The sequence below is a fragment of the Phoca vitulina genome, unplaced genomic scaffold, assembly GCF_004348235.1.
Source record: "Phoca vitulina isolate PV1807 unplaced genomic scaffold, GSC_HSeal_1.0 scaffold46, whole genome shotgun sequence".
Taxonomy (NCBI): Eukaryota; Metazoa; Chordata; class Mammalia; order Carnivora; family Phocidae; genus Phoca; species Phoca vitulina.
The window spans coordinates 12,062,044-12,087,673 of NW_022589749.1; positions in this window are offsets into that span (position 1 = coordinate 12,062,044).

Genomic DNA, 25,630 nt, shown 5'->3' on the forward strand with positions numbered 1-25,630 from the left:
CATGGGAGGCCACGTCACATTGTCTCGTGCTGAAGGTCTGCCATGCCCTTGGGCTCCCTTTCCACTATTATCTCTGAGCAAAACTTATATTTTGCTTTGATTTCATGCTCTTCACATTTGTCCTCTCTTTGCAGGAAGAGCCCTTCGCAACCTGACATGAACAGAAAACGCACCATCAGTTCTGTGGAAAGGCCTGTGGCCATCCACCGCAAGAGTCCGAGCCTTTCCGAAGGGCCAGGTGCTGTTGGAAGGGGGCCTACAAGGGTTAGGTTATTGCCGTTACACCTGGCATGAATACCTCCTCAGTCCGACTCAGAAATGAAAAGGAAAGCAGGGTGGCCTCCGGGCGGGTTTCGATCAGAGTCTTACTTAATTTCTTGAAACTCTGAGCTGCATTTCTCTTAACTTGCCCCTCCTCCTGTTACCTTCATCTTCGGAGTTGCTGTTTCCCAGGGTGCCAGACCGCGGCAGGGAAAAGGGGGAGCCTGGGCTTCTTCCCAGACCGTCTGCATCCAGAACCTCAGCTCAAAACCCGCAGGCTGGACCCCGGCATCGTCCTCCATGTGGTGCCCATCAAGAACCACTGCCCTCCACAGAGAAGGTATTCGAACAATCTCTCCTGGAGACGGGAGCAGAGAGACACTTTGGCTTGCAGTTATAGGAAAAAATATATTTGAGACTCATGCATATTTATATTAAATCACATATAAGAGTAAATGTCAGATCAATTTTTCCCTTGTTGGCGTAATACACAATAAAATAAATGGCCCATAAAGGAGAAAGAAAGGGTTTCTTTAACAAGAGCAGGTTTAAATATGCAAACATTTTGATAGCCTACAGGGCAGGTAATAAAAAGTGTTTGATGCATTTTCTTCATCGAGGGTTTACGAGGTTTTATAAGAATTTTTGTTAGTGCTTCTATTTAATTTTTATTCTATTACCTTCTGTGACCAGATTGTCTGGTCATCCCCACTATATTAATATTAATGTGCTTATAAATATTAGAGGGTGTTGTGATTAAGAACGAGCACCAGGAACTTTTAAATCTCTTAATGACTGGAAGTTGGAGATAATGGAATTATCCTTTTAATAATTTCTGCCGTTTTTTATTATTTAAAAAATTTTACAGGTAGAAGCTGAATTTCATATTGAAGGCATATTGCTTCTGCAGGGAATATCTCTATCTATTATTCAGGGCTGCCCTGTATCCGTTAAATTAATGCTAGCTTCAGCAACAGATAACCTCCAAATCTTAGCGGCTTGGCCCAATAGATGTGTAGGTTAGTGAAGTTTGCTTCTCACGCAAGTCAAGTGCAATCAGCCAGGGGTCAGAGGAAGGCAGAGACCGCTACTCAGGGACCCAGGATCTTTCCATCTGGAGGCCCCTAAGGATGGAGTCCTCTGCTAGCCTCGGCCGGTAGATGGATGAAGAGAGCCAGTGAAGGGCACGAGGTAGGTTTCACAGGTCATCTTGCTGACCCGTGGCAGAATCTGCTAGAGCTCACCCATATCTGTCTCCCCCTTCTTCTTGGGCGCACTAGTCTCCTCCCTTGCAATCTGCTGGGACCGTGAGACTATTTCCTGCACAAGAAGTGAGAGCAGAAGTGACACGTGTCACCTCCAGAGGATGCAGCCTGAGCAGACCCGCTTAGCCATGGTTTTCCCCTTCTTTCTTCCCTTAGCTTGGCTGCGGAGAAGGACGAGGTTTAAGTGGATACCTGAGCAACAAGACGGCGGGAGCTTGGATCTTGGAATGATCCACAGAGGACAAGCGCCCCACATTGTACCTTAGCAGATGGCTTGCTCTCTAAGTTTAAAAGCCCGCAGGTGCAGGGGATTTTTGCCCCAGGTAGGCCATGCCTCAGTTCCCACCCTTCACTGATTTAGACACAATTTGGCACTGAGTGTTGCTGTTGGGATTGTCTACTTGGCCTGTGGAAGGACATACATTTTGGACTCTTAGGACCTGAACTGTGCCCCTCCCCCCCAAGATATGAAGTCCTAACCCCCAGTGCCTCAGAATGTGACTGTATTAGTCAGAGTTCTCCAGAGACATGATAATATAAATATTGATGTAATTATAAATATGTACTTATATACATTAGCTCTTGTGACCATGGAGGCTGAGAAGTCCCTCCTTCTGCTGTCTACAAGCTGGAGGATCGGGAAAGCTGGTCGAGTACTCAAGTCTGAGTCCAAAGGCTGAGAAGCAGGAACCGGATATCTAAAGGCAAGAGAAGAAGGATGTCCCAGATCAAGCAAATTCACCTTTTCGTTCCATTTGGGGCCACAACAGACCAGGTGGTGCCCACCTGCATGGGTAAGGGCATCTTCTTAGCGCATCGATTCAAATGCTCATCTCTTCCAGAGACACCTGCACGGATGCACCGGAAATCATGTCTCCTGTTACTTGGCCCCTCGCCCAGCCAAGGTGACACAAATGGACCCTCACAGTGACCTCATCTGGACGTAGGGTCGTTGGGAAGGTAGCTAGTTAAGATGACGTCACACGGAAGCAGGGTGGGCCCCGGCTCCCAGGTGACTATTTCCCTTAAAAGAAGTCTGCCCTGTGAGGGCAGCAATACGGGAGCAGAAGTCAAGTGGGGACAAAGGTGGGGACCGGTGTCCTGCAGCTGGAGGCCCGAGCCTGCCCCAAATTGCTGGGAAATTCCGGAAGCTAGAAAGGGGCGAGGAAAGGATTCCCCTACAGATTTCAGAAGGAGCGAGGTCCTGCCAACACCTGGATTGAGGGCTTCTGGCCTCTAGGACTGTGGTCCCATCCGGTGGCCCCATCGAAACCAACACAGAATTCTTTCGGCTGGTGCCAGAGATTGCGTGAGGGCAGAAGTACAATCGGACCCTACACAGGCTGGTCCCCCGAGGGGGTCCCTTCAGCAAGCCAGTCTCATCATAAATTCAGAATCCCAATAGGAGCCGACATTGAGGACTCCAAAAATTTCATGTAAAAATCCGAATCTTTGGGACACCTGGGTGGCTCAGTCGGTGAAGCGTCTGCCTTCGGCTCAAGTCATGATCCTGGGGTCCTGGGATCGAGCCCCGCATCGGGCTCCCTGCTCGGCGGGGAGCCTGTTTCTCCCTCGCCTGCCACTCCCCCTGCTTGTGCTCTCTCTCTGACAAATAAATAAATAAAATCTTAAAAAAAAAAATCTGAGTCTTTGGTATTTCTTGAAAAATCTGGCGAAGGGTGAGAGCCATCTCACCCCAGTACAGAAATTACCTGCTTCTAAGCAGGAGGTGCTTAACACAGGGACGTGATGACCTGATACACTTACAAACAGCACCTGACCTCCTTTCCAGGTCGGGTATCTGAGTATCAGCCTCTTCAAAAGCGAAGAACACCTCACGTTCCAGATGGCAAAACCTAAGTTTTGTCTTCGCGGGGTCCTACGCCCGCTGGTCTAATTTTTGCTGTGTGACCAGAAGGAAACAATGTTCCAGGACCACGAAAGAACCTTTTCCTTAACATAATTATCCGTAACATTTCAGCAGCTGGTTTTTCCTATGCAGGTATGGGAGGTTTCAGGCTCTAGATCGAGCTGTTTATTTGGTTTTGGTTTATGTGTTCCTGCCTATGCTGTACTTGCCCGTTTCTCAGGAAAAGGGACCTCTGGAAGCTTCACTCATGTGGCTTTTCTAGATCTCCAAAGCCCAGCAAAGACAAGTTTTCAGAGGGAGGTTGGAGCCATCATCCTGGTCTTCTGGGTTTATCTGGGGAGAGTTATCAATATCCTCCAGCTGGGTCCCAAATGAGGCTGCAGGCATGTCATCTAATTCAGTATTAATTGTTTTAGGAATGGTTTTTCTAGTGTATCAGTTTAGAACAGGTTTGTTTATCAAAGTCCACTGGTCTGTGTAACTCACCATCCAACCAAAATTACTGAAATTACTTTCTTTCAAAATAGTACCATTTTTAAAGGTGGTTATTTATTCAGAAAGCACCCACAAGAGAGACACATAAGCCAAATAGAGCATTTTATTTCATGGGTAATACCATGTGGGACACACCACCACAATTCCTTTGTGGAGACTATGAGATCACCAAGTTATACCCTTCCTATTTGTCAGGAAGCTTCCCCCTTCCTGCCCTCCCTCCGGCGTCCACTATGTTCTAGATGTTATTCTACAAAGTAGGAAGACCAAGATTAGCCATACTCGGTCTTAAAGTTATGAAATTTATCAGTTTGGCCTCCTGTACAAATAACAGAAAATCCAATTTAAATTGGCTTAAACAAACAAAAAAGTTACATTTTATGTAGCCAAGTAAGTATTCAGGGGTTGGTGGGGCTGCAGGTCCAGCTGGATCCAGGAACTCATCAGAATACAGTTCCTCTTAACCTCCTTTCTTACTTTCTTCTGTGTGTGTTCTATTGTCAGAAAGGATCTTTCCTCGTGGAGGCAGCACGGACTGCCTGCAGCCTGGGAGGCAGGAGGATCTTGGCATTGAGCTGATGGCTTCCGTCCACAGAATGGACATAGCATGTCATTGCAAAGCAGCTGGGGGATGTGATGTCCAGTCATCACCGCATTATCTGTGGACAGTGGGTGGGATGGCATTGCTAATGGGATAACAAATGATGATAGATCCAGGCAAGTTCTCCGGCTGATGACCGTGCTTCATAAATGCATCAGGTCACCGTTTCAGGGTTGTAGAATGATGTCATTGGGGAAATAAGAAGTTAGTGCACCCTACTCACCAAATGGATGGACCTCAGCATGCAGAGGCAGACATCCCACCAAACCCCCCAGCCGTGGCTATCCTTCCCGTGGCCATCCCTGTGCAAAGCTCTGGCCGCGGGGTGGCTTCTGCATCGTTCACATGATCGTTGACTTCAGGGCTGTGTCTAAAAAGGCCCTTGTGCAGATACTCTTTGCTTCCTCTGAGACACGTGCTCCCAGGTGTGGTTTAAATAAGCTGTGAAAAGCTTTACACTGTTTGTATGACTGTTTTTATAGTAGCTTCTCCAGAGCATTTTCCAGCATGGGAGGAGACCATTCCCCTTCGTCTTCCATTTGAATCATTTCTGATCATGTTTTTTAAAGTTCAGCTGTTTTAGAATATTGCGTCCCCAAACCACTTCGAAGCATCTTGTTTGTCCAAATTACCGTACACTTCTTTGAGAACTGACCTGAATCCTTCCCTTTCTGGGCAATTCATCTCGTATCGCGATGGGACAACGTGATGTTTTCGCATTTGCACCCGATGTGTGGTTGGGTTTTCGGTCACACTGTCCTGATGTCTGCAGATGCCTTAGAGCTCCCTGGGTGATGATCCTTACCTTGCATTCGCTCACGTTACCCACCTGAGCAGAGCAGCAGGTAACAGGAAGACCACGGCTTACGCAGTGGGGTCTCACGCCACGCCTGGCTCAGGGGGTCATGCAGATGCTTTGCCACTCTGTTCCAGAAGACCCTTTTCAGACCGTGGTTTGTTTTGGTCGGGCCAGGTGCTTCCCTTGGGTTTTGCTGCGTCGGCCGGACTAGGAGGACAAACCCTTCAAACAAAGATGACCACATCCCTCCTCCCAGGGCTGCTTCTCGTCTCTGCTTGCTTCACTCCTCTTGAAATTCCTTGAGTGCTAGCCTGTTTCACTGGCAACGTTCCCCTCCATTTAAATACGTCCACATCAGGAAGGCCAAGTTGCTCTCCCCGCACCCCCCCAACTAACAGATGCACATGTTACCCCCTGGGGCATTTGTTTAACAACTCCAAGTACATGCTGACTGACGTTCTCATCCATCTACCCTCAACGTCACGGCTTTTTTTTTTTTTTTTTTCTTTTCACATTTTAGGGAGGAAGTTGAGAGGCAAATTTTATAATTCTGTTCGTTTCAGTGGAAAAAGAAATTCACCTTTCCTGTTGTTAGTAGCATGATGAGACTGACCCACGTCATCCACACCCTGGCTACCTGATAAAAACGGTCGTGTTTCCACTGCTAGAAGGAAGGCTGTTTTAACACATTCTCGCCTACATCAAATCCCATTGTTTCTTTCGTTCAATGTGATTTTGCAACTTTAGAGATCTTTTTATTCTTTTATTTTTTTCAACTTGACAGACAGCATTTTTATTTTTATTTATTTATTTTTAGAGATCTTTTTAAACTATTAAGGTGTTGAAGATTCCCTAAATGTCCCCTGGTTCCCCACCACACCGCCCCAAATCTTTGTCCTTCTAGAAATGTGGAGTAACCATCTCAAAAAAGCACTGTTATCAAAGCCCTCTGATTATATGTTTCCACCAAAGGATTCTGCTTTTTGTCTTTTCCTATCGAAATTTCATTTCTGGAGACTGGAAAGATCAAACCCTGCCTCAGAATGGCAGGGCTTTTATTTATTTATTTATTTAGAATAGAATGTCAGGGCTTTTTAAAAAAAATATGTTCCCCGACTCGTAAATTCCAAGTTTTCAAAACTGGCATTTATGAAAGGAGGTGAATACGATTTTGCGTCAGGCGTTTGGACATGACGCATGTCCTTGGCGGTTTGATTCCTCGCACCTCAGCTCTCAAAGGGAAATAAAATCGATGCGGTCGGGAATTACTTGAAATATTTCCCCCCGCACCTCACTTTTCTATCAGTCGAGACTTGTGACGATGGAGAAGGGCATGGAGTTGGGTGGGAAGAAGTACTCGGACCCTGCAGACGCCCCTCCTGGAAAGCAGAGGAGAGTGCTGCTGAGTAGAAAGATCAGATTTACCAGATTAAAGTGCAAGGCCCCAGTTACATTTACACTTGAGATAAACAATCACTTTGATAAAAGGATATCCATAGCAAGATGTGGGACATACTTATTCTAAAAACTCATCCTGTGTGTGACATTCAGGCTGAGTTGCTGGCTCCCTGTCCCCCAGCAGCCCTGGCTATGAGGGGCTGACAGTGAGGACAACGTAAGGGAAAGACAAGAAGGAGTTGGCGTCCTTCACGTCTACAGGGACTCACCAGATGGTGCAAGGAGCACAAAATAGCTTTGTGAGAAGTGAGGATAAGGGGACTATGAAAAAAATAGGGACAGGGAAAATAAAGGAATTAATGTCTCGGGGTGATGGCATTTTCATCCCTGCCTCACCCTTTCTTCCTTGGGACTGTCTCGGAGAGCCTGAGGTTCATGCACATGCACAGGGGCGCCTACCTTGCCTGGGATACGAGCCGGCAGGTGGCAAGGTACAGAAGGAGGAGTGTTCAGACTCAGGGCTCGGGCTCGTCCTCGCTGGTGCCAGCTGCGTGCCCTAACTTGTTGGACCTCAGTTGTCATGCTTGGAAATGGCAGCCAGGACCCCTGTCTTGCCTCCTTCCTGGCAACGTTGTAGAAATTAGGCAGCGTGATGGATGGGATGAAAGACTATTTCTGTCTTTTACACCGTAAGCTCTAGAGGATCGGAGACTAGATCTGTCCTGTTTGATGTGGGACACAAAGGCAGAAGAGAAAAAATTAAATTTCCTTCCTACCTACAGCCCATCGACGAGTCCTTGAAACAAGCAGAGTGACCTTCCTCTAGGGACTCAGCTGCCTCGATGTTCATACTTTGCTAAGGGCAAAAGGCAATCTTAGCCCAAATCCAAGGATCCTGTAAGTCTACTTTAACATGTAAAAATTCCTTTGGAAACTTCCTTTATCTCTACCCCCCAAGATATGTGTTGGCAATCACCCCCCAAGCATATGGCCCACCGATACACAACCGGAGGGTCTCACGACTCAGGTTTTATTAGATGGTAATAAATGACCTTTTCCCAACAACAGCTAGCCCCCTCAAGGTCCTGGAAACGTCGCTTCCAAAATTCCTTAGAGACTTATGCTCTCCCTAACCCCTCCCAACTTGAAAGTATATAATAGGCCACTCCTCAACCATCAGTCTTGCACAAACTGAAGGCATTTTAACCCCTTTTTGCTGTTGATGATCACACTGGCATTTCTTGTATACATGTAAACATTCCTACACCTCGATTTAGCTCAAAGCATGAAAATGACTGGCATGTAATTCATTACCTTTCGTCCTGGGACGAAACCACCATGAGTGAGTTGGTTGTTCGCAAGGGCTGAACATTTCCTTTAATAAAAAAGTGACAAATTCGAGCCTCGTCAAAGCCTGAACGCCCAAATTAAGCCTTTAATTTTCGATCTTCTAGCCTTTCCAGCATGAGTGTTCCCTGCTGCAAACAAGCTGGGCACAGAGGGAGAGTTGGAGGACTAACAGGGACCATAAACCCCACCAGGGCTGCACATTTAAGCTGAATGCCTGAGCTGGAAAAATATATATGATTTTGTTCAGTAGGCTTTGTCATGAAGAATAAAGCCCAGAACATGTGCACTTTTCCCTTCTCCATACTGGGGTCATTTCACTGTGCATCGGCTTTTTTATCTCCATTTTTAAAAAATTCCAATGTACTCACTTTAAAAACGTGTTCACACACTTTCTCCCATCACAAAGGAAACTACTCCTTCATTGCAAACGATTTTAATCTCTCAGGGTTTTATGTTCTGTTTCCCGGCACCCATGCCAGGTGCAGGGGATCGTTGGGGCTGGACCCACGTCCTGGAATCATCTGTACTTCTCGGGCTGTTTCGTATACCTGCGGTGGGTGCACTCAGGCTGGGGGTCAGACCACAACTGCTCTGCGCACCGTAAGTTTTTTTTTTTTTCAGGATTATTATGTTTTTATTCATTGTCTTTTTTTTTTAATTTTTTTATTGTTATGTTAATCCCCATACATTACATCATTAGTTTTAGATATAGTGTTCCATGATTCATTGTTTGTGCATAACACCCAGTGCTCCATGCAGAATGTGCCCTCCTCAATACCCATCACCAGGCTAACCCATCCTCCCAACCCCCTCCCCTCTAGAACCCTCAGTTTGTTTTTCAGAGTCCATTGTCTCTCATGGTTCTTCTCCCCCTCCGATTTCCCCCCCTTCATTCTTCCCCTCCTGCTACATTCTTCTTCTTCTTTTTTTCTTTCTTAACATATATTGCATTATTTGTTTCAGAGGTACAGATCTGTAAATTCTTGTGTATATTTTGACGAGAGGAGTATAAGAATGTTTTTTGGTTTTGCCAGGTTACTATTTTTTTTTAAGATTTTGTTTTTAAGTAATCTCTACACCCAACGTGGGGCTCGACCTCATGATCCCGAGATCAAGAGTGACTGAGCCAGCCAGGTGCTCCTCAGGTAACTATTCTTAATGTGGAGGGTCTGCTATTGTGTTCTCTGGTCCCGAGTCCCCAGTGCTCCCTCCAGCCTGTCTCCATGAATGGTACTGTGCAAGGACCAGCGCTTAAAACAAAACAGGCCCTTCATCCTCGGGAATTCCAGCAAAAGTGCAGACTGACACTGATCTCTAAGAACAGCTATTACTGTTTGAAAATGTTTAATACTTCTAATTAATAATGACAGCGATCCCCAACCAAGAAGTATACCCAAGAGACAACAGTGCTGAGAATTACTTTATATCTGGAATCCTATAAATTCTCTCCAACAATCCAGTAGACCAGGTACTATCATTTCCTCTGTTTGATGCATGAGGAAATTAGAATTTCTTAGAAGATGACTTTTACCTAAGTAAGTATCAGACCCAGGAAGGAAGTGCCATCCTCTGTGACCCTAAAGTCAGGCTGGTCCACTACGGAAGACAGATGGAGTCAGGTAGGCTCCGCAGGGGATGGGGAGAGGGCGGGTGCCTGCTGGACAGTCTTGCCTGGTCCTTCCCTCCAAGGGCCTCCATGGAAGATCTTTAGCATTGTCTGAAAGGAAGGTTGGGCCACGGCAGAGAAGTCCACTGAAGGATGGGAAGAAGCCCCATGATCATTAGCCGTCTTTAAGCCACATCTCATTACCCCGATGCAAATCTGCAGTTGCTGTAAATTAACATTTCTATAAATGCCACAATTATCTTGTGACTAGTACCATTATATCACAATATTTTTGCATGTTTGACAGTATTTATTTAGAAAATGTCAACATTTACAATACGCCACAATTTGTCAACTTGTGTTGACATTTCTCCTTAAAAAAAAAAAAAGAAAGAAAGAAAGAATGAGCCGAGTTTCCTTTGTCTGAGGATGGGTCCCCATCTCGTAAATTAATGGCCACAGGTGTGAAAGAGACGGTCAGTGAGGAGGGCAGTTCTCAGTGCGTGCAGTGACTACACTTGTGGTCAATGCTTGTTTATCCAATTATAATTTTGTCTTCATAATCAGATAAAAAAACATGCAAGCCCAGGAGAATGAACGAAATGTCCCTTAAAACCCCGAACGGCATCATCCTCTCTAGAAGATCTGTTTTCTTCAGTCCTGAAGTAGCGTTGCCCTCAGGTGAGGAAAAGAAGTCTCTTTCTCCCAAATTAGAGAGAACAGATGGTTAGAGAGAACAATGGGAGGGAAGAGAACAATGGGAGGGCAGGTGTCCGCACATATCCACACAGGTGAACCAGCAGCTCGGGGTGAGTGGCAAATGAGCTAGAAAAGCGGCCCATGACCTGAGAAGGCTGCACTCCTAGGGGCGGGTAAGGGTACAACCGCCCAACTCTTGTGCCCAGCTTTGAGGCACCTGCTGGACACCTGTCAGCACGTACGGCTGACTCTGGCTGTTGGCCCTTGGCAGGTGCTACTGATCCGGAATATGTATTCCAGTGAACCTTTCCGCTGTCTCTTACTGCAGAAATTAATACTATCGTGAGTCCCATTTTAGCAAGAAGGGCCCGTTTGTCAGGGCGATGATCACCATTTCAAAATAAATACTTTCTACACTTGATCTTAGCCAAAAGGCCGAGAAGCGATTCAAAATAAATATTTTCTAGAAACATGTTTCGGGAGTATACACTGAGCCTGGATAACGAAAATTTGACTTTTTAATGGCATTATGACTTTTACAGGTTAGGAGGGATTTCAATTCCTAATTCTGCAGAGTGCCTCGTCTAGATTATCCAAGAACTTCCAAGCGTGGAAAGCATTGCAAGAGAATAGTGTTACAGATTCAGAAGTTTTCCAGGTCAAACGTTTTCTGTTTGGGACTATCAAGCTTTCAATCACTTAAGAAATATTATCTCCCCTCAACAAAATGTCCTAGCAGCCCAGATTCTTTCTTCTAAAGGGGAACGCTGATTTTGGGGTTAAATGCTTGTCGCCTCCTCTGTGGCTTGAATGAGCAGAAATGGCATCCATAGGCTTGGAAGGCAGAGCCGTTGACCTTGGAGGACGTGCAGCACCCCCTAGCGGGATATTTGCTGACAGGTGTTCAGCAGGTCCCTCTGGCTGGGGGAGCCACTCCTTCAGTTACTTAACACTCATCTTCTCCAAAGTCACACGCACATGCTTACAGCGTACAGAGCCCCAGACACACCTACCTGGAGACCCAAAATAAACTTAAATTCCTCTTGAAAATGTTTTCGTTGCTCAAGTCACCTGTTGCCACAATTAAAGAACCTAAACTCACATATTTCTGCTGAAATAGGCAGCATCTGTCCCCCTTATAGCTTTCTGTGTTTGCTACGCACATTTTTGTTATCTTCCTAGCTCGCTGTTTCCCTCAGCATCACGTTGCCTTCCCCATATTAAAACTGTCCCTTGCTATTCCAGGGCAGCACCCCGAAATTAGCTGAATCAAATCTTATCATTAAAAGGAAATCATCTTTTACTCAAACAAACTTGCACTTGACAGGATTTAATACCTTGTTGTATTTAAATCAATAATAACTGTGAATTATTGATCACTTGCAAGGGGCAAAGGAAAATTAGCTACCGGGCCTGTTTCCAGAGTTTGGGTAAATTTATAACAAATGAGATATAGACTAATAATATTTTAAAAGCCTTTAAAATTTTTCAGCACTTCTGGTTACAAGGAATTTATTAGGCCAAACACTGTAAAATGTAATGAAATAGATTAGTTCTCTTTTTGAAATACGAGTAGACAGTATACGAGGTAACAGTAAACATAAAGCTTCTCCTTTATGTATATTTCTACTTTAAATTATGGATAGTGCTTTCAAGTTTCCATACCAAGAAGCACCCAGAACATCCAAAATTAAAAGAATAGCTCTCGGATAGTTCATAAAAAGTAAACATCCAGATGCTAAATTAAAGTTTATGTCTCCATTCCTTGAGTCTTTGCAAAGCTGTATCTTGAGCTTACTTGAGAGTGAGCACACACAGAAATCACCTAGTAGAGACCATTGAACCTGGTCTCAAAAGCAATACCAGGAGCGGTTTTATTTATATGAAATGTGGGTTTGTTTCTGTCCAAGTTGGTGTGGTTTTTCCTTTCAATGTTAAAACAGTGTGTTGAGAAATTATTCTTACTCTTCGTTAATGTCAGGCATCAAAGACCAAACATCCTATGGTGGATCCACGCTCCCCTAAATTTGTGGTCTTATGGGCACTCTTCACTTTATTCACTATTTACGGCATTTCCTTGCTCTGCAGACAGACGTTCATTAACGGAGGAGAAAAAGCTACAGGTTTCATTTTACAAAGGACAAGCTGAGGAAGACATACATTAGCATCACCACCAGAGGTCCCGGGACATCTCTCTACTGATCTCTTCTACTTTTTCTAACTAGCTCCTTAAATATGGCGTTGTAGGGGGGAACTCTGTCAGTATGAATAAACAAATCCTAACAGAAACCCCAGTCATGTTGCCAGTATTTTTTTTTTTTTAAAGATTTTTTTTTTATTTATTTATCTGAGAGAGAGAATGGGAGACAGAGAGCATGAGAGGGGAAGGGTCAGAGGGAGAAGCAGACCCCCCGCTGAGCAGGGAGCCCGATGTGGGACTCGATCCCGGGACTCCAGAATCATGACCTGAGCCGAAGGCAGTTGCTTAACCAACTGAGCCACCCAGGCGCCCCAACCAGTATTTTTATTAACAATGATTTTTCTTCCCAGAAATCTACATTTTAATGACCATCAACAGGCCATCAGAAGAAACACAAAGATTTGTTTATGTGGGATTTTGTCTCATTATTCACCTTATCACACATACCCGGGCCCACAGCCTGGGAAGCTGCAAAACTTATCATTCCAGAAACTTATCTCTTGCTCATGCTTTGAAAAAAGATTTTTTAGCTCGACTCCCAACAGACAAAAAAATTCATGTTGTCAAGACGATGGAGAGCGATGGTGTGCTCAAAGGGGAAGTGCTTGTTCTTCTCAGCCTCTTGCGTCCAAAAAAGGAGAACTTCCATTTCTCTCTTGTTAGAGCAAAAAAAGAAAAATATGGGCTGTTCCCAAACTGAATCAGAAACAAACACATGTGGGTCACAGAATACCTCTCAGGTATGAGTAAAGTTGTCCCTCCGTGGAAGAGAAGGCAAAGCCAACCATCTTCCCTGGGGCAAAGCAAGAACCCGGAAGTTGGTGACTCCCTGCTCACACCTCCATCACCTGGACCTTGAATGAGATACCACCAGCTCCCTGAGCCTTGATGGCTCCAATTACAAGAGGGCCACCATCATGCTGCTGCCTGTGTAGGAGGCATGGTCAGGATGGGTGGGAGGAGGGAGATACTTCATTGCCAGTGATGTTGTGTGATGCTGAGACCTCTGCTCCCCGCTCAGGGCTTTGAGGCTCTCTTCTGCACTGAGGGAGGCCGACTCTTCTAAATCAGAGCTTTGCTAGTGAGGAGATCCTGGAATCTTACCTCTTTTCTTAGGAATTTTACCTTGTTATACTTCCAAAATCGATCTCCCCGAGGCTCCACCATATCAAGAATTCTGGATATAAAGTCTGAGTTCCAGTACTGACCTCCCCATCTGCTTGCTGTGTGATTTAAAGCCACTAATTTCTAACCTTGACAGTTTTCACGTGGGATTATTACTATGTGCTTCATCTAGTGTGGAAATAGATAATCAATTTTTGTTTATTTGAGTCACTGGAAACACTATGTATTCATTAAGAAATAAGCATGGAAGGGTATTTTTTAAATGAAAAGTGCTAATACATCCTCAGGGACAGTCTTCTCTAATTTCCTGTTTTCTTAAAAAAAAAAAAAAAAAAAAGGAAACCAGTATCCCAGAGAAAGCAAATGCCTGTCTGAGATGCTCACCTTCTACCCATGGAGTCTTAACTTCCAATACCTCAGACGGTGACCTTACTTGGAAATAGGGTAATTGTAAGTATACTTGGTTAAGATGGGGTCATACTGGAGTATGGTGGGATCCTAATCCATTATGATTGGTGACCTTACAAGAAGGGGAATTTGAACATAGACATCATTCAGGGAGAATGTGCCATGATAGTTGGGAGGTACACTGCCGTAAGAGGGGGATCTACCAGCAGCGGGGAGAGAGCCCTGGACGTACCCATCCTTAGAGCCTTCGGGAGAGCACAGTCCTGCTGACACCTTAACCTCAGGCTGCTGCTGGCCTCCAGAGCTGCGAGGCAAGACATTCTGTTGTCCTGAGCCCCCCTGACCCCCAGTGTATGTGCTTCGTTATGGCAGCTCTGGGAAACTTGGGCACCTGTCTGTTCTAGATGATCTTCACTCTTCTGGCCTTGCTCATCTGATTTCATCTGTGACCATGGATTTCCTTTATAACACATTTCTCCAGGAGCCCAGCTGTTGGTGGCCCATGAGAGAATATGTTTGTTGTAATCCCTGCTGTGCAGGAGGCAAATGAGAACACGGGCTTGGAGTCCAGGGACTCGGATTTGATCTCTGGGGGCTACTTACTACTACCGTGTGACTTGGGGAAAGGAATTTATCCCCTCTAGGCCCCAGCTTCCTCTTCTGTAAAATGGGGGCAGTAGTACCTACCTCAGGGGATTGTGATGAGGATGAGAGGGAATCATGCTGAGAAACACTTTAGCAGAGAGCCTGGCACATAAAATAATCTGAGAGCAGGTGGTAGTTATTATTACACTTGAAAAACTTGAGTTTTGAAGAATGTGTGTGTGTGTGTGTGTGTGTGTGTGTGTGTTACTACTGCTCTATTACATTAATGACAATGTTTGTTTACTTCTTCTCAAGTAAGACTGGCATGGTAGCTGGCATTAATCATCAATGAAGTGTCCTAATCCTAATCCTAAAGCCACGAGGGACCCAGGCTCTTTCTGTCTTATTGCTCAGCATTCCTGGGGTGTTGTTATCATCTGTTTGGTCCAGAGAGTTCATTGCTGCATCCCAGGACAGCCAACAGGGAAGGGATATGGGAAAACAGGAACATTTCCTAGAAGAGACCCACTTTCCATTAGCTAGAACTTGGACTTGTGGCCACATCAGGCTGCAGTGTAGCCTTGATCCTGAGCAGCCAATGCAAAATGGGTGTTCAATGCAGAGAAGTAGAGGGTGGAACTTGGGTGAACTGGCTGTCTCAATCCCAAACATACATCAGCACATAGATGGTGGCCAACAAAATATGGTTAACGCATTATTATTTTTGTTACTATTATAATGATGATTAATATCGGACACTGGCAGACTGTCTCCTGTCTTAAGCAAAGAGAACAATTTCCATACCATTGTTGGGGAGGGAAAACTTTTCTCTACCTTTCAAGATTCTTCTAGCTGCTCTAAGAATTAAATGGACACGAGACAGATTAACAGGAGAAATTAAAATTAATTGCGTACATACTGGGAACCCATATAAACATTAGAGATTCCAAAAGCGGGCAACATGATGTGTATGAGTCATTCCAGACTAAGGAGAAGGGGCTAGGGGCCTGAGGCTTCGAAGGGAAGGAAGGCAATTCATGGGAAGAATGGAAAGAGTACATGTTTGGTGAACAAATGTTTACTGGGCCATCTGGAGACAATGGAACACAGACAGGACTTTAAACAAACAGGCTTTGCTAGTGTTGAAGAGGGAAAATGTTTCTCTACCTTTCAAGATTCCTCTAGCTGGTCTAAGAATTAAATTTACATGAGATGGATTAATAACAGAAAAACCAAAGTTTAATTATGTGTGCACAGAGGCCCAATAATGAAATTGAGACCTAAAGAAATGACCAAAGCAGGCAGTTTTTATGCTTCTTAGACAAAGAGTCCATAAATCTGTGAGGAATTGACAGGACATAGAAAACTTAACTTTGTGAGTTGTAAGGAATTTTAAACAGACTGTGTTCTGGGGTTGTAAATCAGTAAAAGTACAAGATTTATTTATACAGCCTACTTGGCTCTGAATTCCCCTCTCTAATGATAACTTTTCTCTTTACCCCCTGGGGCAGGCAGAGTACCTTTCACGTGGGAATTGTATTTCCTGGAAACAAGAGGTGGGGTGGTTCAGAGTGTTCTTCTTGTATTGGCTGTTTCTCAATTAACTTTTAATTCAAAATAATCAGTATACCCAAGTGGCACATTTTGGGGTGGCCCGCCCTTGGCCCTTCACTAGCCTCCTCCCTGTCTACCATAGCTAGCTCATACCTTAATGTAGTTATCTATGGTGATAGCTCCCTTCTGGGGACAGTTTCTCTAGCTTTAGTTATTGGGGAGGGAAAAAAGAAAAACTTCTCGAGTCTTCTGCTTCTTAAAAATAATCAGCCTGAAATAATCTACATACCAAAGAGACACATTTTGGGGTGGCAAATTTTGCTCCCTTATACCATCAATTAAAGATTTCCTAGGACCATTGTATTTTTAATAAGGTTCACCTCTTTGCATTAGAATTTGTTTTACAACTATGGGTCCATTATTACCCCTGGCTCCTAGATGGTCCTGCCATGGTTCCTAGTGTTAGGGCATTAGTCAGTGCTATGAGATACCCTTCCATCATCCAGCACAACACAGGAAACTTAGAAAGGAGTCATGCCTCTCTCCATGCAATCACTTCTCCACACTGTGGCTATCGGCAACGCTGTATTCTATAATTTAAAAATGATTAAATTTAAGGAAGCAGCTTAGTAGTACTGAACCTGATTATTGGACTTTTTTTTTTCCCTCCCCCAAATAGTGAAGTTATAAGACAGGAGAAAGTTAAACATGAGGGATGATGCCTGGCAGACAGAAGTAGCAGCTGAGAGCATTCTGAGCCTTTCACGTGACTCCCCTCAACGCAGTTTCTTAAATGATCAGAAAAGCTGCTTTCTGAAAAAAAAAATGTGTGTTTGAGAAATGAGTCATTGTTCCCATATGATACATAGTGACTTTTATTTTTATCATCAATGCAAAATCTGATTTGTATGCTAAATTATTAATAGTTTTCTCTCTATATTTTGGAAAACATTTTAATTTTAAAGATGAAAAAGCACCATTTAAATGGGGGAATAAATTACTGAATATGAGAATATCTGTAACTAGGGAACGGAATTGCTTATCTGCCAAAGACATGTGTCAAAAATAAGGAAACATATCAAAACAGCTAATTCACCTGTTAGATTAATATTTTTGATAGGCTGCATATTGCTAATGGAAAAAATAAAAGAGCATTTTTTTAGCTTTGGGTGAGTTTGTGAGTTTAATTTCCCTACTTCTTTGGAAACATGATTTTACTCTGTGCAATTGCATAGTTGTTCAATCGCTTCTAGAGATGAGTTAAAGCAGCTCGTAGAAGCAGAGATGGGAGAGAAGGAGTTGCTTCTTCACTCCTCTGATGGCAGGTCAAAGCTGTGTGAATCTCAGGGACCTATTACAACAGAGTCAGCAGGAGGAATGTTGGTCTGGGGATATTTGGAAAGAGGGCATCTGGCTGGAGCAAGAATCCCACAATGAGGAAGGCTGTGCTGTTATTCTATCTGGGGCAGAAGCTTGGAATGTAGAAGCACCCAGTGGGGAAAGTGACACTTGGCACCAAGGAGATTGAGTGTGGGTAGGAAGAGCAGAGGGGTCTCTGGGGAATCGTGCAGGCATCCATAAGAAAAGGAGTCAGCTTTCAATACCTGTCAGGTCCAGGGGTTGTAAAGCCACTTTACCATAATGTTTAACCAGGAAGAATATGCTTACTCCGTATCCCTCCCTGGGGGATAAAAGCCTTTGCTAGGGGGAGAAGGGGCAATGCTCAACGGGAACAGATACAGATCTAATCAGGGAAAACATCTTATTCATGCCAAGTTTTTATTTATACAATTAATATAATTATTTTCAAATTATACATTGAGGCTGTATTATCTTAAAGATAAGACCAAGTATATAAGAGTGTATTAGAGTAATAGTAACAAACATAAGAAGTAAACCTTCTGATCTCAGTGCATTGACATAAGAGAATTCTTCCCCTCCTACTCCTGGCTCTCGGAGGTCCTTCCAGGTCGGTATGAAGAACCTGGTTCCTTCCATTTTCTGTATGTGTTGACAGGAAAGAGAAAGCATAAAGTAGACACTCCCACTTCTTGCACATGTTGGCTCAGAAGGGACACATCCCTGCTGCTCACACCCGGTTGGTGACAACTAGTTGCACATCCCCATCTAGATGCCAGTGGGTGGCAAATGCCATCCCAGGCTGGACAGCTGCTTCTCTGTGACAACTCTCATGTTGGAAGAGGCAGTACGCATTTTTGGCGGAGAGCAACCTCTCTAGATCAGAAAGTGTGAGCTCTAAAGCCATGGGACTTTCCTAGTCTGTCTGCAGGAGAAGGAGACAAGCTCATCCCTCTGAGCAGAAAGAAAGGGAGGGGAAGAGACAGAGAAGAATCACTTCTCAGATCACTTCCTTTAAGTACCAGTGGCCCAGCGTGGCAGGTGCACATGACAGAGGGGCTCCCGAGGGGACACGACAGGTTCCCACGGGAAGCCACATGAGGGGATCGACACAAAGGAATGTTGTCTAAGGAGAGGATTCTGAGTTGAAGAGAGGCTAGCCAGACATCTAGGCAAACACGACACCCGTGGAGAAGCCCCAGAGGTAGGAGAGAGCATGACGCATTCTGGGGTCGGTGTGTTACCAAGTGATGACGGACCTTGTTACCCTACCAGCCTCCAGGGCTTTAGCCTGAGGGCAATAAGGAGCCACTGGAATGGTGGTGGCATAATTAGATTTGCATTTCTGGAAGACCCCAGGAGCTGTAGGGAGAAGGGCCTGGAGAAGGCAGGACTGATGGGCGGCCCCCTCGGGTCACAAGGCTCCAATCCCCCAGCCCCGCAGCAGGAGCCAGCTGGAACTCACTCTCTCTCTCTGCTGGCTGGTGTTCCACCTTGGTAGTACTTGAGCTTGTGTAGATGTTATCACTACGTCTCCTTCTCAGTTCAAAGCTCAGAAACGGTTAACTTGCCATTGCTATGGATTTGTCATAAATTGTTCTTCACTGTGGGCTTTGGTAGACCCCACACAGATTAAGTCAGTTGTTAGCAGGAGCTAAGATCAAGTTTCAGCCACTGAAGGACGAATCACAGAAATGGAATTCAGTTACAGGGGACTCTCTCCACACACGCAAATTTAGAGCCATACGTTTATATGCATAGAGAGAAGCTGGAGAGAAGGAATGATATACCAGGTGTGAAAAAATGTACTCGTATCAAGTGAGAAAGGGATTAACTGATTTTCTTGTCCCTGCAACGACTTAAATATATATATATATATACATATATATATATTTTTAAGTATATATATATATACATATATATTTTTTCAGGCATCTCTATGCCCAACGTGGGGCTCAAACTCATGACCCTGAGACCAAGAGTCGCATGCCCCTCCGACTGGGCCAGCAGGGCGCCCCCCTGCAATGTCTTTTTTCAAAAGGGTTCAGCATGGAAGCAAGAGGGGCCAGCCATCTTTCTTCAGGCCCCACGCATGCAGGGGCTGGCCCCACACAATGGGCCATGGGATGCATGAGATAGTCAACGACCAAAGCAGGACTGTAATTGAACAGATCTGTCAGTGAAGCCCAACTCTTCTGTAAAGTCACCGGAGATCTTATCTTTAATTGAAATGTCCACATCGAGTGCAACGGCTGTAGGAACATCATGCTGCACCCCACCTTTTCCAGCTGGAAGGCCCGATTCCTGAGCACGTGGGACCAGCTGTTCATGGCTTCCTTCACTGTAGTCTGTGCCTCACGGGACACCCCCACATCTGGGGGCAGCGGGGGTGCTCTGTGTGGGCACCCCTCTCCGAGGGATCTGAAGGACAGATGTTGAGCCCCATGGACTGGAAGACGCAAAAGTCTCTAGGACAACTGCCATTGTGTGAGTGTCAAATTGGGATCATTAAATATTGTAATCCATATTGTACGTGTTAGTTTTGCCTCGCGTCATTGGAAAAGAAAAGCCTGTTACTGCAGGCATGTGTGTATTTATATACATGCACATGCTGTGTTTTACACATTATGTACTTATGATGAAATTAATTTTAACTTGAGGCATTATGATATATAAATATTCATAACTATGATTGGTTGGTGGGTTAAAGACCTAAATTTGGTGATAAGAAAAATAAAACAACTTTGAGATTCTTGTGCAAGAAGGATGAGTCTGGCCATCAGGTAAGCCACTTAGCAAATATTGAAAATTTGGCCCCAAGGAAGTCAACCTCGTCAGAGGTCCCTTCAGCCAGCTTCGCCATTTGGAAGCATGATGGAGAGAATCCTGTAAGATTCTCTCTCAACGAACCATATTTCAAAGTGATTCATTCCCTGAAAATGTCCTTTATTCTGCTCCCTCCAGGGTTGAATAGGGCCCGACACCCCATGAGACATGAGGCTAGAATCCCCCAACTGAGCCCATTTCCCTCATTCTCCAGTCTTTGAGGGCATGGCAGAGCGTGATGGCTTCATCAGAGAACGACTCTCCTTCCTTCCTTCATTCAGTCAAAAAATCTTTGCTGGACATTGAATATATCTAAGCCTGATTTTGTATTCTGGGTGGACAGACATGCATAACACTATCCCTGTTCTCGAGAAGCTTTAGTCTACTGGAAAAGATCGGAGTTTGTGCTGTACTGACCTTGAGAAGTGTTGCATGGTCAGATAATAACAGCACCTACTCCGATACCAAACCCTGCACTGGCTGTGTGATCTTAGGCCAATCACTTAACCTCTCTGGGCATCAGTTTTCTTATGTGTAAGCCATGTGCACTAACAATAGCTTACATCCTAGGATTGCGGTAGAGGTTCAATGAGGTGATGTATGTACAGCATTGTTGGCCTCATAGTGAGTGTTTGGTGAACATTATAATTTCTATTCCTCTGGAGTACATAGAGCCTCAATTCATGATTCACAAAGGGGTAGGGGGCAGACAAAACTCTGGAGGAGGATTCATATATGTCTTAGCAATTCACTTGACTATTACAAAATAGTTAAATAATAAGGCACATTTAGTAAAACCTTGTTTTTATAATACAATCTAGAGAAGGTACAAGTCTATATATGCTTTGTGGGAACATGTAGAATATAGCAAGAGTTCTCAGAGGAAAAGGATGTAAGAAGAGGGAGCCTCTCCACCTCTGCCCGAAGCTGGATGGAGGAGGAAGAATAGAACATCAGGGCATTTGCATGTTTTGGCAAAGAAGCACCGGTTAAATAAAAAGTTGGGGAACACCAGCCTAAACCTATTTGGATCAAGGAAATCCTTAGAAATAAAGTTAGTGGCAGAGATTTCAAGCATGTTGCTGAACAAAGGAACCAGAATTTGGGGCAGGAGTTATTTGGGTGGCTCTATCCTATGGCAGGGGGTCTTCTGCATGGGGGTAGGGCTGATTTTGAGAAGTAGGGGACACAGTTATCAGGATAAATGAGACAGCTCCCATCTCTCTCCCTCACCATGCCACACCTCCCGGCAATAGGTCCCCAAGCTTGGGCTGACCGTATCTAGGACTTACCCTTGGCTTCTGTGCGTGGAGTGGAGTGAAGTTTCTTTATTTAGGCTGAGCCTAAAGAATTAACTTTGTTTCAACCAAAATGGTATTTATTACTTGCAATTGCTAGCGCTTGCCCCTAAGAAATGGTTGTGCCATTGTGGACCATGGTGTCCTTGCACAAGATGGTGCACTCACCAAGACACTTGGGATTCATGAGTCTGGCAGCCCTGTCCCTTACCTTTAAAGTCTGTTCTGTAACTTTGAAGATGGCAAAGGCCAAAGAGACCCTTGTGAATAGCCTTGCTTTCCATACTGATTTGTATTCATGGGATGGCATCTGCAAGTACAAGCTGACATTAACAACAACAAAAAATAAGACTTTGAAATATGCATCACTCTTACGAACTGAAATCCACCTAATGCCGAAATATTTTTGTGCTCTTGCTTTTGCCTTGATCCAATTAGTGTTTCTCAGCCCAGGCTGCACAATGGAAGGAATAATCTTAAGAGCTTTTAAAAATCATCATCCCTGGGACTCATCCTCAAAGATTCTGATTCAGTGGTTGTGAGATGAGATCCAATCGATGATACTACTAAAAAACTTCTTGGGTGATTATAAGGGGCAGCCAGAGCCGAGGACCACGGGCTAACTCTTATGATCTGCAAGGAAGATTTATCATTTGAGTTGGAGTATGTGTCTGGGCAGCTTCATGTCCTGACAGGCTCTGGAGGTTTCTCCCATGCCAGAGTGTGGCAATGACAGAACACTTGAGATACACTCCGTCAGGGCCATTTTGTATGAGCATCAACAGGCACCTGTCACCTGGGTTATGACTAGTGGCACAAGATCCTTCAGAGTTAAGAACTCAGGGGATGTACTTCTAATGATAAAATAAATGTTCTGGTGTCAAAGTCATGCCATGGAGCAGGAAAGTAAATTATAGCTGTGGGTTAAGTTTAATAATGGGCAAAATAAACCAAAAAGTGAGGGGAGGGGGACGTCGATTTTCCCGTGTGCTGGACTGGAGTAGTTATGTGAGGCTATGGGAAAATAACCAATTCTCGTTAATTAGGATTCTCCCCATCTTAGGGCTCCTCTTATCTCTTGTGGCCAGGATGTACAGAAAAAGCAAGCTCACTAAAAAGGAGTTGTAATGATTTCTAAAAAATTATGGTGATTGAATAATATTAGGGGCACCCAGGTGGCGCAGTCGGTTAAGTATCCGATTCTTGATTTTGGCTCAGGTTGTGAGATCGAGCCCCGCGTCGGGCTCCATGCTCAGCTCGGAGTCTGCTTGAGACTCTCTCTCTCTGTACCCCCTGCCCCCGCTCTCTCTCTCAAATAAATAAAATTTAAAAAATTATGGTGATTTAAAAATATCTATCAGACATACCGTACCCTTAAGTTTAACGACAGCTTTCTTGAGATACAATTCGCATAACATAAAATTCATCTTTTTAAAGTGCACAACTCAGTTGTTTTTAGTACATTCACAAAATTGTACAACCATCCACCACTGTCTAATTCCAGAATATTTTTATGACCCTATTAGTAGTCACTATCCTTACACCCCAACCATTGGCCCCTGGCAACTATTACTCAGTCTTTATAGATTTTGCCAATATGGATATTTCAGGTACATGTAATCATAGGATAAAATGGTACAGTGATACCTAAGATGCAATGATAAATGGAATTATGTGACAGCCTTTTGCGTCTGGCTTCTTTCACTTAGCATAATGTTCTCAAGATTCATCATGTTCTAGCCTGTGTCAGCCCTTCACTCCTTTTTATGGCAGAATAATATTCCATTGCATGGATGTGCCATATTTTGTTTATCATACCTCAGTGGAGGGACATTCTGTTTCCATTCTTGGCCATTATGAATAATGATGATACAGACATTTGCATCCACATTTCTGGGTGGGCATAGGTTTTCGGTTCTGTCGGGCATATATTTAGGAGTGAAATTTCTAGGTGATATGGTCACTTTATGTTTAACTGTTTGAAGAATTGCCAAAATGTCTTCCAAAGCAGCTGCACAATTTTACCTTCCCACCAGCAGTGTGTGAGGGTTCCAGTTTTTCCACATCCTCATCAATACATATTATTTCCAACCTTTGGATTATAGCCATCCTAGAGGGTTTGAAATGGCATCTCATCGTGGGTTTGATTTTCATTTCCCTAATGACTAATGACGTTGGGCACACTTCCATGTGTTTATTGGCTGTTTTAGTATCTTTTTAAAAAATAGAATAGTCGATTCAAATTCATTGACCATTTTTATTTTTATTTTAAAGATTTTATTTACTTATTTGAGAGAGAGAGTGCGAGAGGGGGAGAGCACAAGCAGGGGAGAGGGAGAAGCATGCTCCCTGCTGAGCAGGGAGCCCAGTGCAGGGCTCGATCCTGGGACCCTGAGATCATGACCTGAGCCGAAGGCAGACACTTAACTGACTGAGCCACCCAGGTGCCCCTCTTTGACCATTTTTAAATTGGGTCGTCTTTTGATTGTTGAGTTGTAAGGGCTATTTATATATTGAGGATACATGTCCCTTGTCAGATATGTGATTTTCAAATATTTTCCCTCATTAGGAGTGTTGTCACGTCACTTCTTTATGATGGCTTTTGCTGCACAAAAGTTTGAGTTTTGAGGCAGTCTAACATCGGTTTTTTTCTTCTGTCACCTACGCTTTTGGTGTCATATCTAAGAAACCATTGCTTAATCCAAGATCATGAAGATTTACTTTTTTGCTTTCCTCTAAGAGCTTTCTAGTTTCAGAAAGTTTTCAGAACTTACACTTAAGTCAATGATCCATTTTGAGTAAATTTTTAGGTATGATGTGAATTTTTAGGTATGATGTAAACATATATGCAGGATGGGGTGCTGGTCCTGCCATGTTTCATAAGGTTGAATGAGAAATCTGAGCTTTTAAATATGAAGTCCCTTGCATTTTAAATTTGGGTAACGAATCCATTTTTTTTTTAACACTATAGGATCAAAAAGTCAAAAACCTCTGTGGGTCTGATTTAATAGGCCACTTGCCCCCTCAGCTTGTACCGATGTAAAATGAGAATAATAATGCTTGGCTGGCAGAGCAGAAGGGATTTAAAATTCATAATATTAAATCGTGGCTCTTAGAATATATGAATGTTCAATAAATGTTGGTTTGTCCAGTTGTCCCCAATAATTTATTGACTTGCTAATTCTCTCTTGATTCCTTCCCCAGAGAAAGCTTGCCTAACAGGCAGAAAGTCTATGACCTTGCAACTCCAATCAATATTCCAAACAGAAGTCACCATTTGAGTTCTAACTAAGTGGCATCTGAAGTTCCGGAAAGGGAAATCTGCAAGCCTGGAGGCCAATTCATCATTCAGGCCAAACTTTTGAGTTATGGTCTAAGGCATGAGGGTCTTCAAGCAGGTGGTTCCATTTTTAAAGGAGACCCTCCTCTTGGTACCTTTGGTGGAATTCCCCGTTATCTCTGTGTCTTCTGTCTTCTCTGTTCACCTTTTATTTTGGGGAGGAAAGTGTGATTAAGGTATTTTGTTTGCCCATTTTTCTTTCTAGACTCCCCTAAGAATTAATCTCCACAAAGGCTGGGGTTCCACCCACTCTGCTCATCACTATGGTCCTGCTGTCTGTCCGCTAATGGATGCTCAACAAATAAGAGTTGATTGGCTATAGAAATGAATAAACACCTGGTTTTCAGTGGAGGGTTCCTTCTGCTCCTCACCTGGGAGACGGAGCGGGGTGAGTTGAATAAGGATGAGGTCATTCTGCCTGCATCTCTGGGCCAAGGAGCGGCCCCCTTCACCCGCGGAGGCAGGTGCTCCCGCCCAGGCGTCTGCAGAGAAGACAGGCCAGGCCGAGCCCAGACTGTCTTTCACCTCCCGGTGCTTCCTGCTTCCTCAGGATCCAGGCCTGGCTCGCTGCCAACACCGACACGACTTAGA